Below are 16,979 nucleotides of genomic sequence, written 5' to 3'. Positions count from 1 at the left end.
TATTAGTTTCTTTCCTTTGCTGGTAGCCACTGACTTCCATAGTAGTGAAAAAAATACTATAGAAGTCAGTGGCTACCAGCAACTGTTTGGTTACCAACAGTCTTCAAAATATCTTTTGCTTTCAACAAGAAAAAAAAAATGTATCAGGTTTGGAACAACATAAGGGTGAGTAAATGATATTAAAATGTTACATTTTGGGTGAACTATCCACAAAAAAAACATTTCTTACTCTAATAAACTATTTAATAAGTTATTAAACTTCTTTAGTTTTTTTTTTTTTTTTTTTTTTTTTTTTTTTTTTTGTGCAAAATAAATAGTTTGGCATGCATACAAACAAAACTTTAAGCAAAATCCTTGATTTTGATGTGCTTGCAAAAACTATTTTTGAGAAATGTTGACACTAAATAAAAACAAATACTTAAAATATTTTAAACACGAAAGGAAAAATGTTTTGTAAACAAAACATCTTTCTTTTTGCTTACAAAACATTTTTCCTTTTGTGTTTAAAACATTTTAAGAATTTTTTTATTTAGTGTTAACATTTCTGAAAACTTGTTTTGGGTAAACTATCCATTTATGGCACCAAAAAAATTATCCCTTATTTTAAGGCACTTTGTTTGTTTGTTTGTTTGTTTGTTTTTGGTGCAAAATAAATAGTTTGACATGCATGCAAACAAAACTTTTAACAAAATCCTTTGATGTGCTTGCAAAAACAAGTTTTGAGAAATGTTGACAATAAATTAAAAAAAAAAAAACTTAATGTTTTAACTTAATGTTTTAAACACTGCATTTTTCCTTTTGAGTTTAAAACGTGAAGTATTTTTTTTGTGTTAACATTTCTCAAAACTTGTTTTGGGTGAACTATCCAAAAAATCATCAAAAAATCATCCCTAATTTTAAGGTAAGTGATGCAATTTTTTTTTTTTTTTTTTTTTTTTTTTTTTTTTGTGCAAACAAAATAGTTTGGCATGCATGCAAACAAAACTTTAAGCAAAATACATTGATGTGCTTGCAAAAACAAGTTTTGAGAAATGTTGCCACTAAATTAAAAAAATATTTTAAGTGTTTTAAACACAAAAGGAAAACGTTTTGCAAGCAAAATATCTTCAAACAAAAAGAAAAAATGTTTTAAATCAAAAAAGAAACTTGGAGTAAAACATTTCAAACACTAAAAACAAAGTTTTGCATGCAAAATGGTTAAAAAAGGAAAAACTTTTGCAAACTAATTGTTTTCAAAAACAAACAAAAAAATGTTTTTCTAACAAAATAAGCTTTCAGAAGAATGAAGGATTTGAAATTAATGAAAACGGACAAAAAATAGATCATTTCCATTCATTCAGTCATTCATTGTTTAAACTCTAAGAATTATTTTCTGTGGTAATCAGCATTACGCAACAAATACCGCAAATTAAGCTTGAACTTGTATTGAACCCGGACCGTTCGTTTAACAGCCAGACATTCACCTTTAAACCCTTTTAAAGCCATTTTGCGCTTTGACTTCTTTTATTTACAGCAGCTCTCCTGCTGCTTTGTGATTTGTTCCTCTGTCTGTGACTCTCAAAGTGTGACATGTTTCAAATTTTCCAGCCATTGCGTTGCTCTAATCAAAAACGTTCTGCACCATTCCATTTTATTTCCAGTCTGCATTGCCCCGTCACCATTATACCTTTTCCACCCTCCTTGCCTTTTCCTCACAATAATAAAATGTGCTAGGTAATTCTCATAAACGAGCAAGTATACATCTGGGAGGACTATTCTAATTTATGTGAAATTAATTGAGAAAAGTAGGCTTTTTCATGCTATGCTCATTTAGGAAGGCGTAATTAAACTTGCAGGGAAAATAATGATGTGGAAAAAGAAATAAATAATGTGGGCAGTCAGCCAGTACAAGGAACATAAAAAAAATGAAAACTGAAGGTTGGGGAAAATAAACAAGGGCTTTACGTTGGCTGACAAGGAGACGTGGATACTAAAGGTCAAGCCCTATAATCTGCTTTCAAAGACCACAGGAAGAGCTCTGTTCCCAAACAGTGTCGCATAAGGCCTTGAAAAGTGTTAAAGTTTGTCCAAAAAACATAGGTATCGCATGAGACTTTGGCTGGATTTGTGTCAAATTCAACACTGATGACAAACGGATGCAAATAAGGTGACTTTGTCTGGCCTGTTTACTAGCTGACTTGGAATATAGTGTGCAAATCACATGGACTACTTTTTTGATACTTTGTCTCATTTTAAGAAGGGATGTAACAATATCAAAATCTCAACACATGATAATATTACGGTATTTTAAAGTTAAATTATCCTATCTAATGCACTTTGAGAGCTCAAATTTAGGAGCTTCAACCCATATTCTTAACTAAGAAAACTTACGTCAGAAAAAAGTGAGTTGACTTGTACCTGAATTTTAAAGGAGACTCAACCCACTCTTTAGTTGCGTTATACTGACTCAGTCTAAATTACATTCACACTGGTGTTTTGGAAGCCAAACAAATTAGATAATAATAATAATAATAATAATAATAACAATAACAATTTTAAATTATTGTTATTCCTATGACAGTAATAGCCATATTTTGTAAAACAATTGCACTGTAAAATAAATGAAAATTAATATTTCAAAGGTATATTTTTTTTTGCTTTAAACTACAGCAGGGAAATTACAATACTTCTTTCCTGATTTCTACACTTGAAACAGATATTTTGAATTTGGACTGCAATAACGTAACCGCTAACTGTCCGCAGATCATTTTTAAGCTTTTATTTTGACGGAAACAGCAGTAGAGCTTTTATTTTGAAGGAAAACTTCAAAATAAAACACTAGCTTTAGTGAAGCATAACTGGTGGCCGTTGCATTCCCAAACACATGCTAAACTCACAGCACATGCAATAAAAGAGTTCACTGGAAGGATTACATCATAGGATGTAAAATGTGCTTTCTCCGACATGCTGTCACTGACAATAGAACGATAAAATACATCAAAAACACAACATAATTACAAAAGTAATCAATTTTATGTGTGTGCTATAATCTAAATCTTCAAAATCCACATGATTGCAAGAAACAGTCCCAAACTCAAGCCTCTATTCAGCAATCTGCTTCTCCATCCTGAGCAACTGTAAGCATCAAAACCCACGCTGGCGGGCTTGTTACAAATTCAAAAGTTGATGCGTAAAAAAACTTTACGACAGGTTTTATGGCAGAATAATCAAATACTCATTGGCTCCCACCTGCTTCATCACAGATTGGGACATGCTGTTATTCTAACAATTTAAATTATGCTCTGCATCTCATACAAAGCAATTGTAGGACTGCGGCTGCAACGCATCATCATTTGGATTGTTTTCTGGTTGATATTTTTGCTATAAATTATTGTGACTGCAATTATAGTTATAGTTATAGCTATGTTTAGAGGTAGGAGTGGGATTAGTGACTATAGAAGTATAGTTTTAATGCTAAATTGTTGCTAAAATGGTCATTTCCATGCATATTTTGGTCAATTACGTTTTATATTTTTTCATGCGTTATAATATGGGTTGTTTAGGTGTGAGGTACGTTTAGGGGTCTAAAAATCGAAATCGCTTATCAATAAAATGATAAAAATGCATTCAAAAAATATATTGAAGGATAAGTTCACGTCCAGAACGAAAATGTACAGATAATTTACTCACCCGCTTGTCATCCAAGATGTCTTTCTTTATTCAGTCGTAAAGAAATTATGTTTTTTTCGACGAAAAAATTTCAGGAATTTTCTCCATATAGTGGACTTCTATGGTGCCTGTGAGATTGAACTTCCAAAATGCAGTTTAAATGCAGCTTCAAAGGACAACAAACGATCCCAGCCGATAAGGGTCTTATCTAGCGAAAAGATCAGTTATTTTCTAAAAAAAAAAAAAAAAGTTTTTACAATTTATACACTTTTTAACTTTAAATGCTTGTCTTGTGCACCTTCAAGACAGTTAGGGTACAGTATGTCGAAAAAATCCTGTCTCATTTTCCCGTCCAAATTCAAAATTGACCTATACATCACAGAAGTACCGACCCAGTGTTTACAAAGTGACTGTGCAAAGAAGGTCAAACACCTTTAACAAAAAAAAGGTAAAACAAGGATGATTTTGAAGTTGGAGGAGAAAATGAGATGACAGCATCGCAGAGCTAGATAAAACGAGCATTTGTGGTTAAAAAGTGTATGAATGTAATTTTAGAAAATAACCGATCGTTTTGCTAAATAAAACTTTTCTTTCTCCGCTGGGATCGTTTAGAGCCTTTTGAAGCTGCATTGAAACTGCATTTTGGAAGTTTAAACTCACGGGCACCATTGAAGCCCACTATATGGAGAAAATTGCTGAAAAGTTGAACTAATAATTTAATAACATAAGATTTGTATATATTTGTTTATTAGCTAAAAATGCATAGCAATTTTTACATTTTAAATATTGAAATGCAATTAAATTGTACAAAAATGGACATTTTGTGCTTGTAAATGTTACATAATAATACCTACGTATAAACAATGAGACACAGGCTGAACACCATGTACATTTTTAAGTGGACCATCCCTTTAAACCTTAATTTGATCTATTTTGTAAGATTTATTCTCTCACACGCTGTTCTCTCACCTCACCCAACCCAGCGCCTGAGGAACTGGATCTTCCCCACAAATTGTTTACTTTGCTCTAAAGAGGGGAAAACACACACACACACACACACACACACACAGAGAGTGTTATTCTCTCCTAAACACTAAATGGCAAAACAAACACTATAGTGTATAGACTGCTATAACTGAAATCTGTAAATATTACGGCTGAACCACTGATGTCACATAGACTATTTTAACAATGTCCTTAGTACCTTTCTGGGCCTTGAACGTGGTAGTACTGTTGTTGTTTATGCAGGGTCAGAAAGCTCTTGGATGTCATCAAAATTTCTTAATGTGTGTTCCTGAGGGTCTTACGGATGAGCAATTAATGATAAAATTTTCATTTTTGGGTGAACTATTCCTTTAAGTCATTTGACCCGAGGTTAAAAGCAGGGCTGTGTTTCATAGCACAGCAGGAGAGTTGTATCTATGGGTATATGAGCATTATTGAGCTCAGATTCACGTCAAATGTTTTGCAACGGAAACACAGAGAAAAGCAGGAATCCTGTGGCTCACTTTTATTACAGGTCCTTGGAGTCAAAGGCTTACAGAGATCTTAAGACCTATATGTCACATTTCTGAGGGTAATTTTGACTTAAGAGTGGGGATTTTCTCTGGAAGGGCTGATAAATATGGAGCGGAGATGCAGGAGGAAAGAATTGGGGGGATGGATGTCTCTCTATCTGTCTGTTCGGAATTTCACAGCTCCAACAGTAAGCCCACATTAAAATGATAATGACTCATTTCCCCTGAGTTGCCAGAGATACTCCCTCCAACCAAAGCCCTGAATCTCCTCCTTAATATCCTGCGAGTCATTCTCACTGTGCGAAATGAAACGCTGAGACCGAGGATTAGCGTCGCTTTGGGATGAACGTTATTTGGCCTGTGGCCCACTGCACTGACCACAGGCAACGCATGCTCCTGCTGCAATAACGCTATTACATAACATTTCACATCTTTTCTTTATTCATCTAGATAAGAACATGTGGTACATATTTTTCATGTCTTAAATATTTAATGTCTATATGCTGCACTGTGCTTATAAGGTTAAATAACTTTCCCTGGAGTAACATAGCAGATTGCCAACTTAGAAACTCTACATGACGTCACACAAAGAAACAGGCATCTAGGAAGATGTACAAAGTTACTGTTAGACATTTATTATTAAAGGGATAGTTCGCCCAAAAAATACAATTCTGTCATTACTTACTCTCATGTCGTTCCAAACCCTTAAGACCTTCGTTCATCTTCAAAACACAAATTAAGATATTTTTAATGAAATCTGAGAGCTTTCTGACCCTCCACAGACAGCAACGCAACTCACTCGTTTAACCATTTTGTGCACAAATATAACAACCACAACTTTATTCAACCATTTACAAGAGTACCACGACACATGCGTTTTCAACATTGATAATAAATACTTCTTGAGCACTAAATCAGCATATTAGAATGATTCCTGAAGGATCACATGACACTGAAGACTGAAGTAATGATGCTGAAAATTCAGTTTTAGATCACTGATATAAATTATAGTTTAAAATGTAAACTATATATATATTGATATATACATATATTGAAAATGGTTATTTTGAATTGTAATCATATTTCACAACACTACTGTTTTTATTGCATTTTTAATTAAACAAATGCAGCCACTGTCACCCCAACATGGAGGACATCTGTTGAAGTTCTCCAGAAATTGCTCTGTAAACCTAATTTCTGAACTTTTTGCATCATCTTTGGTTAGTAAATTGCATATTTTTATTCACAAATCAACATTATCTAAAAAGCTTTTTCTGTAAAATGAAAAAATATCAATGTTGCCATAAGGCAAGACTGTACCACTACGGAAAAATAGGTATGTTGCCATATGGCAACACTGTACCACAGTGGAACTGAAGTAATGTATTTCCCCATTGGGGTTTTTTATAGATTGTACCATCAATAATTTAATTGCAGTCATTTATTTTTTTATTTGAAGTGTTTATTGTAGTATGCGTTTATTTATGTATAAATAAGAAAATTATTTAGTCTTTTCAGAAAATGTTTACAACAATATTCCATGGAAAGGTTAATAGGTCCTTGGCTCTTCCATGTGATGACAGTGAGGATGAGTTAGCCTTCAGCGACTGTAACAATGAGTGTGTGTGTGCATGTGTATATGTGTCTGCATGTGTGTGTGGCAGATTTTGATGGAAATTAAGATTGGATGCATTTGAATTGAAAAGAAAATCATAATTTAACAGAAAAACTAATTTTGGGCCATTTTCCATTGTGGTACACTGTTGCCATATGGCAACATTTTTCCTAAATACCCCCCCCAAAAATCTTTTTCACAATTTTTTTTTTTTTTTTTTTTGTGTATAATTTAAGCTATTTAATGTAATAAAAATGTATGTGAAAAAATATTTCATGGTTAGAACATAATGCATACCAGTAAAGATCAGATTTCCTACCGTAAATATATCAAAAATACATTTTTGATTAGTATTATGCATTGCTAAGAACTTCATCTGGACAACTTTAAAGGAGATTTTCTCAATAATTTAGTAAAATACTTCAACACAATATGGCGAGTTATTTCTTGCCAAAGTACAGTAACTACTGTAGAAATATCCAGCATCAGACTTTGAATGGATTGAACTACAAAGCAGCCAGATGATGCAAAAATTCACTGACAATTTCCATTGTTCACTCAAATGCTATTAAAGCAACACAGAGACCCTCACTTCACAAAACAGCGTAACTACAATATCTCTAATGCCAAGTGAAAAAAAAGAATCCAAAAAAGGCTTTGTTTTATTCATCTCAGACAGGGACTGCAAATCTCCTTTTGTAACAACCCTCTTTTACACAGGAGAACTCATGTAGGTAAAGACGGTGATATTTAATCAATAACTGTTTTACTTAAAGCTTAATATTATACATGAAGTGTTTTGGGATGCATGTCTTATTTTATGTACAAAAAGTACAAAATGATCTTGAAAGCAGTCCAAGTCTTAAGATTTGAGATGTTTTTCTCAGCCTCTTTTATAGTAAATCCTCATAGCTAGTAGTGCAGTGCTATAATGTGTAGCATGTGGACAGAGGACTAGATATACTGCAAAAAAGACGTGAGATTGAAGAAATACAGTCTTCTAACAGTTGGTGCTTTTTTCACTGGTCTGTCCTTGAGTCTCTTGAGATTCTTTTTGTTCCTTTCAAAAGCTTTTATTGGCAACTTAATTAGCTGTTTAAAAATGTGCTACTTAGATCTCCAGCTCTGTGTAAATGCTATAATGGTACCAGTAACTGCTTTAAAGCTCAAGTGTGTCATTTTTCGCTGTTAAAATACTTTCTACTGAAACGTAATGTGGAGAGATAGGAGATGGAGATGGAGATGGAGATGTGGAGATGTGGAGAAATAAACTAAAATAACAAACAATTTGCTTTTAAGTATAAAAGCTGAGCTTTAAAATATTTTTCTAATTGCTTAAACATAGTATGAATCCATTTGTAATGTATTGTTTTGATCTTTCAAGGGTTACTCCACACCCCAAAATGAAAATTTTGTCATTAATCACTTAACGTTACCCCCATGTCGTTCCAAACCCGTAAAAGCTTCGTTCGTCTTCGGAACACAATTTAAGATATTTTGGATCAAAACCGGGAGGTTTGAAACTGTCCCATTGACTGCCAGGTGAACACAACTGTCAAGACCCAGATAAGTATGAAAGACGTCGTCAAAATAGTCTATCTGCCATCAGTGATTCAACCATAATTTTATGAAGCTACGAGAATACTTTTTGTATGCAAAAAAAAAACAAAAAAACAAAATAATGACTTTATTCAACAATTCATCTCATCCGTGTCACCGTAGCGCCATTTTGGATAGTATCCCCTGTACGCAAATAGCATACGCTGTTCTTTTTCAGCTGCGTCACGCGGATACGCTGTTTTCGTTCGAATCAAAGCGTAAATAAACGGAGAAAACGTATTGGCGTAATGAAGCTCACAGAGAACAGCGTACGCTGTTTGCGTACACTAAATAAAAAAAAAAAAAAAAAAAAAAAGAAAAAAGAAAGCAGGTCCTCTAGGATTTCAGTATGTTTCTGTGGCAAACAAAGTTATTATATTTTGATGAAAGATTGAGACATCAGAGAATCAAGAAAGTAATAGAGTCTATTTTGTTTTCTTGCCGTATTCAAACTCAAAAGAGAAAAAAAGTGGTTATCTGCAATGTTGGCTTTTTTCCCCCACCTTGTTACACTAAAAGCCCATTTGTGCCACTAAATAAAAAATAAAAAAAAGGTAATTGTGTCTTTTTATCTCACAATTATGACTTTTGTTTTCAGAGCTGCGTGAAAGAAACACAATTCTGACCTTTGTTCTTAGAACTGTGAGATATAAACTCACAATTGTGAGTTATAAATTTATTTTGAGATATAAACTCGCATTTCTGAAAAATGAAGTCACAGTCGCATGATATAAATGCAAAATTGAGAGTTATAAAGTCAGAATTGTGAGACAAACTCGCAATTCTGAGAAATAAAGTAAAAATTCTGAGAAATTAAATCAGAATTGCGAGATAAACTCTGAAAAAAAAATTACAACATGGTGTGAACGCAGCATATGACTTTGAGTATTTAACAACAGCATTGTCTAACTGACTTGATAATGTATTTGTCGTTCTGTTTCTTCCTCTGTTAGGATGCAGCTGACAAGACAGACTCCAGTAAGAATCCTCAGCGTTGATCAAGAAAGTCCACAGCTCACCTCATCTAGAGTGGGAATTATCTTGGAAGAAACCTTGGTAATAGATGAACTGACCAATCTCAGACCTTCTATGTCCATTGTTTTCAGACTGATTTCCCTATATATTTAATAACTGAATGCATTGCGTTTCTTGAAAAAAAAAAAATAATAATAATATGATAAAATTGTTAAAAAGTTGCAAAGAAGGAGAACATTCATTTATATATTTATATAAAAAAGACAGACTGGACATTCAGCTATACATTTAATAATTTAATGCACTGTATCTCTTGAAAATAAAATAAAATAAAATAAAAATTGTAAAAAAGTTGAATAGGAGGAGAACATTCATTTCCATATTTATATGAAAAGGACAGACTGGAAATTCTGCTATACATTTAATAAGAGATTAATTCAAATTTTTAAAATAAATTTAGAGTGTAATGGACCCTTTTCACAAGATTGTGATGACGCATTTCATCATCATAAATCCTTGAAAGTTTTTCATATTTTGTTTCATTTATAACACTATACTTTGTATTATATCACCTTTTCATCAAGTTACAAAAAAATTAGTTAACGCTTGTGCCATATCTATGGGAGGGATGGTAAATTTGACATCGTTCTCTCTTCTGACCACCGATATCAGTCTCTCTCAATTTTTTTCCTTTGATTGAAAGTCGTGAAAACACTGTTGTGGAGTTTTTCTTTTGCTATTTGAGCAAATGTGAATGTAAAAAAATATATTTGTGGTACTCTCCCATTCACTGCTCTCGGATTTTACCCAACTATGACGACTTCCGCTAAACCCGGAAACATGAGAAAGGTCCATAATCTTTCTTATGCTTCAAAACCTGTGCAACAAAAATGTACAGCCCAAAAATATTTTTAAAAGGCCTGTCATTTCTGACTGAGAACACCAAATTAGGTAAAGGATTTTCAGCACAAGAAGTAAACAGTGGCCGTACTTGGTAAACATTCAAGAGATCATTACAGCATTCACCTCTGAGCTGAACGTCCACATCCTCACTGTTTTTGCAGAATTTGCACAGCAGGGAGCAATCTACTGGACTTTGCAGAATGAAAACTTCCTCGCCGTCGTGTTTTTTAGCAGTGCACGGGCCCTAAGGGAAGTAATGTTTCCTTTTGAAGTCTGCGAAGCCTTCATGTCCTAGATTTCTTTTATTAAAAGCACAGGTTGTACAAAGCACTGTGAGGGGTTTCATTTAGAGGAGTAGTTCTGGCATATGTCACTCATTCTCCTCGGCTCTCACAGAAGACATGTCAATGCGCGTCTGGTTTTTTGCTCGCGCTAAAAAATTGACAAGCACGTCTATTTTTTTTGCCAGCGGTACTAGTGTACAACACTCCAGCCCTTTGAGATCAAGGAAACAGCGTCTTCCTTATCACATGGAACATCTGCTAAAGCTAATTACAAATTGATTCCCATACAATGAGCAGACATTGTTGGCTCAAATGTCTACTTCACCGTCCCTGAAGGAAGAAGTCGACTCCTGGAGTTTTCTGGAACAAAGACAGGTGGGAAATCAGACCTCCTACTGAATATAAGTGTTTTTAAAGAGTCAGACATGGTGAGAAGAGTATTTATGGATAAAATCATTTGCGCACCCCCCAGTATGCAATGCTTAATCAATTGAGTGGAGGTAAACAGAGCTAATAACTCATGCTGTAAATCATACAAACCCAGCACTGTTAAAATATGATCCTGTCTTACAGTGTCAATACCTACTGTGAGGCATGGTGGGATAGATGAACAATTGTAAGCCGAGAAGCCAGAGAAGCCTTGTTATGCCTGGTGGGTAGCTAAAAGTAAGACTAAACTTATTGATTCATCTGACTGAGTGGCATATTTTAAATTATGCTTTATACAAAAATTACAATTTTGAATAATTTACTCAACTCAATGTCATTTCAATCCTGTATTATTTAGTTTGCTTGGCACAAAAAGCTATTAGACATTTTCAGAAGATTTATAACAATAGTGGAACAATTTTTTAATGCTGCTTTTTTTGTTTTTGAACTTTTTGCAGACTGACTGCGTAAATCACATCCACTTTTAGTGGAAAAGAGCAGCGTGGAAATGCATCACGTTTCTTAAAAAAGAGGGGAAAAATTATAATAAAAAAAGTTGCAAAGAAGGAGAACATTCATTTATATATTTATATAAAAAGGATAGACTGGATATTCAGCTATACATTTAATAATTTAATGCATTGCGTTTCTTGAAAAAAAAAAAAAATTAAATTAAATAAAATAAATTAAATTAAATTAAATTAAATTAAATTAAATTAAATTAAATTAAATTAAATTAAAAAAAAAAGTTGAACAGGAGGAGAACATTAATTTCCATATTTATATAAAAAGGACAGACTGGAAATTCCGCTATACATTTAATAATTTAATACATTGTGTTTCTTGAAAAGAGGAAAATAAAATAAAATAAAATAAAATAAAATAAAATAAAATAAAATAAAATAAAATAAAATAAAATAAAATAAAATAAAATAAATGATCATAAAAAATAATATAATAAATGTAAAAAATAATAAAGTTGCAATGAAAGAGAGCATTCATTTATATATTTATATAAAAAAATTAATGCATTTAATGCATTGCATTTCATGAAAAAGTGAAAAATAAAATAAAATAATAATAAAGAATAATAAATTTAATTTAAAAAAAAAGTTGCAGTAGAGGACAACATTCATATATATATATATATATATATATATATATATTACAAATAATTATTTAAATTATTTTCCCAAATATAATATAATATAATATAATATAATAGCAACTTCATAAAAAACTAATCCTTTTGTGTTTATTTACAGAGAATAATACAGGATTCAAGAATAATAAAAATAATAATAATAAAGTAGCAAAGAAGGAGAACATTCAATTATATATTCAAAATCATTATTTCAATTAATTTTCCAAATAAATAATGGACTGCACTTTTTCATTAAAAACATTAAAATCTGTTTAAATTTTACAATCATTACCCATTTCTATCGAAAAAAGGTCAGACTGGACATTCAGATATTCATTTAATAATTTAATAATTTAATGCATTGATCTTGTTGTTTTTGTTTTGTTTTTTTAATGAGAATAATGCAGGATTACAAATGACGTAAAATTGATTAAATGATGACAGTTCTCATTTTACGCTGAACTATTCTTTTAAATAGCCAAAGTACTAAAAGCTGCTGAAAATAATATAAATTAATTAAAAAACTGAAAGCTGTTTTACTTTTATATTACCCATGCTGGTAGAAAGTAACAAGAAACACTGTTTACATTCATTTATGAAGCACATCTTCCACTCTTCAATGATTTTGTCCATAAAGGCTCGTCCCAGAGCGACCCACGAGAATCCTGAGTTAAGCTTAACAGTCAAAACAATATTGCCAGAATGACCGTAGCAGTATAATGTTATTGCACACAAGCTCCCGCTGCTTGAATGAGAATGCAGCTTTATGTGTCGTGTTTCGTCTCAGTAGCTCCTCAAGGCAACTGCAGGTGTAAAAGTTGCATTAGCATCAGCTGTCTCTATGATTGCCTCATAGGAGATCATAATACAGATATGACCCAGTTTATTACCCAGATGGAAGGAAGTGTTAGATGTTCAGTTAAGAAATACAGCTGTGTTATAGAGCTGTAACCATAATTTATGTGTTGCCTAAACCCATTCAGAGCTCATTTATATGGCTACTGTTATTCAATTATGAGTATTTGGACAACCCCAGAGGGTCTTTTACTGAAACACTGAAGGAAGTGTGGGTGAGTGAATCTCACAAAAACATCTCCAGGCCATATTTCACAACCCCAAAAAATGTGAAATTTCTTTGCACATAGAAAAAAAAGCATATTATTTGCAGCATATTAAAAAAGCACATTTTTTATCCATTAATATTTTCAGTATTTTTATATTATTGTGTTAATAATGTACATTATTCCAAAAATAACTCTACATTTCCATTACTTTTGAATGGTATTCAAGTTAACTTCTAATTTGTAGTGATAATTCCCCTAATAATCTTTTTATTATTTTAATTCAGTTGTATTATTATTGTATTGCAGTAAAAAGTGCTGTATTTTTATTTGTATTTTTTTAATCAGCAAAGATTAGAAATTAAGTACAAGTTCTGTCATTATTAATACAAAATTTACAATTTAATTATATTTTAAATATAATATAATTTGAATATGTAAATTATATTTAGTATTTATGGTTTGATGAAGGGTTATTAAGATTAAAACAAACAATTGTTTTCATTACCTGAACTAAACATTAATGGCAAATAAAATAAAATAAAATAAATTTAATATTTATCGCTCAATGCAGATTTATTAAATTGAGTAAAACTAGTGTCATTGCTTGAAAATGTAAATAAAATAAACATTAGAAACAAAACAACATAAAACCTTTTTTTGTTAAATCACCTAGTTGATAAAAAAAAATGTTTATTTTAACTTGATGTACTAGAAAACTAAAATAAAAAAGTACAATTATTTAAACATATTTAACATAATTTAATAAATAAATATTGTTATTATTATTATTATTTACTAAAAATACACAACAAAATTAATAAACTTTAACTTCAATAAAAAAATAACCAAAAATAAAATTCTTACAATTTAATTATATTTTTTATATATATTTAATATTATTTTATTATATATAATATTTATTAATATTTATTTTATTTGAAATACATTTTTATTTTATTTTATTTTATTTTATTTTACCTGGTTGGCAAAGCAACATTTGAAAACTAAAATGAAAGCTAAAATAAAATAGTGAAATCAGCAATCATTAAAATTCAGTACAAATACGGTCATTATCAATACAAAATTTACAATTTAAATATATTTTAAATATAATTTTAATATGTAAATGATATTTAGTATTTAAGGTTTGATGCAGCGTTATTAAGAAAAAAATAATAAAACCATTTTCATTACTCTAAATAAACTTTAACTGAAAAATATATATTTAATTAAATTCTGAAATTATATTTAATATTTATGGCTCTTTAAGTAAAAAACATTTTCATTACTTAGAAATAAAATAAACATTAGAAACAAAAGAAAATTATACATAATTATATATATATATATATATATATATATAATATTATTTTATATATATTATTTTAGCTTTATTTTAGCTAACAGTTTAGCTTAACTTCATGTACTAAAATAACTAAAACGAGAACTTAATATATATATATATATATATATATATATATATATAGACATTTGACAAACACTAATAACAAATTTACAACAAAATTACTAAAACTTTAACTACAATTAAACTGAAAACATTCAAACATATTTAACATAGTTAAAAATATTAATATTTGAAATATTATCTCAATGATACTAAAATAATACTGACTTAATCCAAATAATTATTAGATATTAGTAATTATTACTAAATTGTGTTGAGTTTAAGTTGTGCAGAGTGGCCCCGCCCACTACGAAATCTCATTGATCTCAATAAATAATATTAATTGGAGTATTCATTTTCAACAACAACAACAACAACAAAATGATCTCATAATGCAAAATAACTTAAATGTTCCTAAAAACAGGCTTCATTTTCTTTACACTAAATATAAATTCTTCCTTTTGGTTTTGAGGTGAAATATGACCATGACATGTTCTTGCCAAGCATCGTGAGATTTCCAGCGGATACCCTCGGCTCCTTTTCCCTCCGCTCGGCTGCACAGACACAAACACAAATGCATTAGACTGGAGATGTGGCGGGATTGGAAAGAGTCAAGGTCTGAATGAATAAGCCCAGAAGGAGCTCTCCACACATCAGCTGAACGGGAAGACGCACAGCCACTTCAGAGCGGGTGAAAAGTTCACTCCGTCTGTGAAAACAGCGCAGGAGAAGGTCAGAACCGCAGAACAGCCTGCGCGCATTATGACAGTCCAGGCGGTTCTGCATGTATTTTTCCTATTAATTAGTGCCTTCGGATGAATTATCCTTACTGATGTAATCTTAATTAAATACTTAACGCATGACATAGACGTGTGTGTTAATATTAGACATTACCACTTGTCATCCTACATTAAACAGTTAATGCAAGCCTTATTAGCGCACATTATAAGATCAGCATACTTTTAATACTTTTGTGAACATGCCTTAAATGAATGCATCCTTTGCTAAGAGAATGTTACTGAATGATGTGTCAACTATATTTAACCCAACAGTAAGACAGCAACCCATAAGTAACTGAATAATCTGAATCAATTATGACAAAGGTTGTTTATGTTTATGAAGTCTTAAAGGTACAGTAGCACAAAAAAAAGGAAATGAGATGGTGTTAGCAAATTTTAAAAATGGTATTAGTGACTGGAGATGTAATTTTTGGTAAGCTGCCATAACCAGACAGACAGACTGTTTTATGTTCTTCAGTGTGCTCTTTCTGGACTATAATTTACGAGTTAGTCCTAGACTGAAGGACGGGTCGGTGGAGGGAGACAGACCGGTGTCAAATTTTGTGATGAGTCAAGACACATGCCTCCATCTCAGTGATTTGCTGGCACTGTACATGAAGAAGAGAGATGCATCTCAAGCATGCTGTCAGCGTCCAAAAGAGAGCACTGCATTAACAGCTAGTTTTTCAGTTCAGCTCTGCACACACCCTAAACCTAACGAAAAAGCACTATTTAATGAAAAACTAAACATGTAAATTATTATTATTATTATGAATTCTAATAAATTATCATAAAATGTAAATGCATTTACAATAATAACAACAGTAATAAATAATATATATATATATATATATATATATATATATATATATATATAATATATATATATATATATATATATATATATATATTATATATATAAACAAAAATAAATTAATTAAATAATAACACAGACCAAAATATAATAATAATAATAATAATAATAATAATAAAATGAAATTATTAATTAATTAATTAAAATTCAAACAAACAAGCAAACAAAACAAAAAAGTAACAGATTAACAAAACAAAAAATGCTGCAAAATTCACTAATAATAATAACAATAATGATTAAATAAATAAATAAATAAATCATTTTTTATTTATGTACATACATTAATTTTTTCAAATTAAAACACAAATGATATTTTTAACACATTTACAATTAAAGATCAATAAATATTAAATACAGTAAATGATGATGATAAATGTAAAAACATTAACAAATATTAATTAATTAATTAATCAAAATACAAATAAAACATACAAATAAATAAATAAAAATAATTTAGTATTAATTAACGAAAATGAAATGCAGCAAAAATAATAAGAAAAATGAATGAATGAATGATGCTAAAATTACATGCATCATTCTTTTGCAAAAAAACTGTACATATACAATTAAAAATAAATATGAATAAATATGAAAATATAATAAAAAATGAAAATATTTTCTAAATGAACTATTTAAAATATTAATTATTTAAAATAGAATAAATAAATAAATAAATAATTAACAAAAAATGAAATGCAGCAAATTAATTGGTGAATTTTGCTGCATTTGATTTTTTGTCAATC

This window comes from Labeo rohita, chromosome 17 (assembly GCF_022985175.1).
Source record: "Labeo rohita strain BAU-BD-2019 chromosome 17, IGBB_LRoh.1.0, whole genome shotgun sequence".
Taxonomy (NCBI): Eukaryota; Metazoa; Chordata; class Actinopteri; order Cypriniformes; family Cyprinidae; genus Labeo; species Labeo rohita.
The sequence above is the reverse complement of the archived record's forward strand: the minus strand, read 5'-3'. Positions refer to the sequence as shown.